General features: G+C 31.0%; 1 protein-coding gene across 1 annotated transcript in view; it reads left to right on the top strand.

Moving 5' to 3' along the window:
* Positions 1-1,860, top strand: part of LOC108376537 (F-box/WD repeat-containing protein 11-like) — a gene marked incomplete at its 3' end in the record, with an annotated part of 20,683 nt that overhangs the window by 4,161 nt on the left and 14,662 nt on the right. The window lies entirely within an intron of this gene.

The following is a 1,860-nucleotide window of genomic DNA, read 5'->3' as shown; positions in this document are numbered from 1 at the left end:
ATATCTCAATTCTATCGACTAGGTGTATGGTGTCAAGTTAGCACTACATACCATTTTTTCTTAAAAAACGAGAGCTACAAATTTTTTCTTTCCACAACAAATTTTAAAGCTAAAAGCTACAATTAATGCCGTTATAACATTTTCAATATCTCAATTCTATCGACTAGGTGTATGGTGTCAAGTTAGCACTACATACCATTTTTTCTTAAAAAACGAGAGCTACAAATTTTTTCTTTCCACAACAAATTTAGAACAAAAACACTACAATTAATGCCGTAGTTAACTTTTCCAATTTCGAAAAGTGTAGTGCTAACTTGACACACGTCTTAGATACATATTTATAAGAAATAAAGCCCTTTCAGACCCATTTCGAATGATACCAAAACTAATATAACTCATTATATAATTTGAATTTAACTTTTTAAACAGGTTTGGCGTACGCGAACGCCAAAAGTTGATAGCTTTTGATAACTATCAATAATTATCAGCGGGCCGAAGGAAATAAGCAAGAAAAAATCCATTTAAGGCGCTTAGATAAGCAGTAAAACAAATAAAAATTAAGGACAATTTAATGTTATGTTTTCTACTCAGTTTATTTCAAGGATTGAAAAATTATAACGGACATACAAGTGTTGCTTGATATTCTCAAATAATAAAGATCTGCGCTAGTCGTTTTAATTTTTTTAAATATTCGTTATTCCCCATTTGAGAAAAATTATTTTTAATCTCTTCAATAACACCGGTGCCTTCCCGTAGAGACGAAACATTGGCTTTACATTTTTGCATCCAAGCAGAAATGCAATTGAAGCTACGAGTTAATAAAAACCACATCTGTACATATGTATGTTATAATTTGCAAACGTTTATTTAGTTCGACGAATAAAAAAAAAACTCAAGAAATGGTCAAGAAAAAGTTATAGAGCCCAATTTTAATAAGCAGTACGAAGTTCTTAAGTTCTTAATTTGCTACGCGATAATAAGCGATTCCAAGCAAAAGCTTAAACTTTTCGACATTCTGCACTGCAGTTTCTTCATCTTCCTATTTCTTTATTTTAATGGTAGAGTGCAGAAAATTACAACTCTACACTATGATTCGCTGGTGAATTAGTTTCACAGGAAGCTTTTTAAGCTGTTAAAAGTATGATTCTTACAACTGGCCCTATTTTAATGCGCACCTTGTTGCCATTAACAGCACACTTGGAGTCATTTGCGAAAAATAAACGCGAAAGCTAAACTTGAAAGTAACTGTATAATGGCTCTATTTCATCGCACACCACTGTTGGTATCGAATTGTGAATAGCAACATGTTTGCAATGAAACTCAATTTTAATTTTTTTAAGTTCTATAGCTAGCTGTTGATCGCTTTGACCTTTTCGAGAGCGTGTACTTGTTTTTGCTTGTAACAATGCCCTTGCGAAATTAAAAAAAATAAAATAAAATAAATAAATACAAATAGGTAGATACGTTTTCATATGTATGTACGTACATACATACATGTGAAAACTCATATTTTGATATAGGGGACAAGAGAAATTGAAAAATGCATCATTTCCATTTAAATTCAACTAAAGGCAAATTTGCCAAGTCTAATAGAGGCATAGCAAATTCGATAAGTTCGAAATGATACGAAATATTTTAATTAACATCGGATCCTTCTGTTTCGTCGTATGGAGTTTGGTTTTACTTTATATAAATAGGAACAGGTACATTTTGATTAGTTTGGGATAGTTTTCGTTTGTTTATTTAATGTTTATTAATTTTTTAAAAGACTTCACAACATATACATACAGTATAGGCCATATCTATAGCACCGCCATTTCAAAGTGATATTGTTTGCTACTTATGTTTAATTATTTATTT

Source organism: Rhagoletis zephyria, unplaced genomic scaffold (genome assembly GCF_001687245.7).
Source record: "Rhagoletis zephyria isolate East Lansing unplaced genomic scaffold, Rhagoletis_zephyria_1.1 Rzeph_scaffold_10603, whole genome shotgun sequence".
NCBI lineage: Eukaryota > Metazoa > Arthropoda > Insecta > Diptera > Tephritidae > Rhagoletis > Rhagoletis zephyria.
This window is presented reverse-complemented; position numbering and strand designations above follow the sequence as displayed.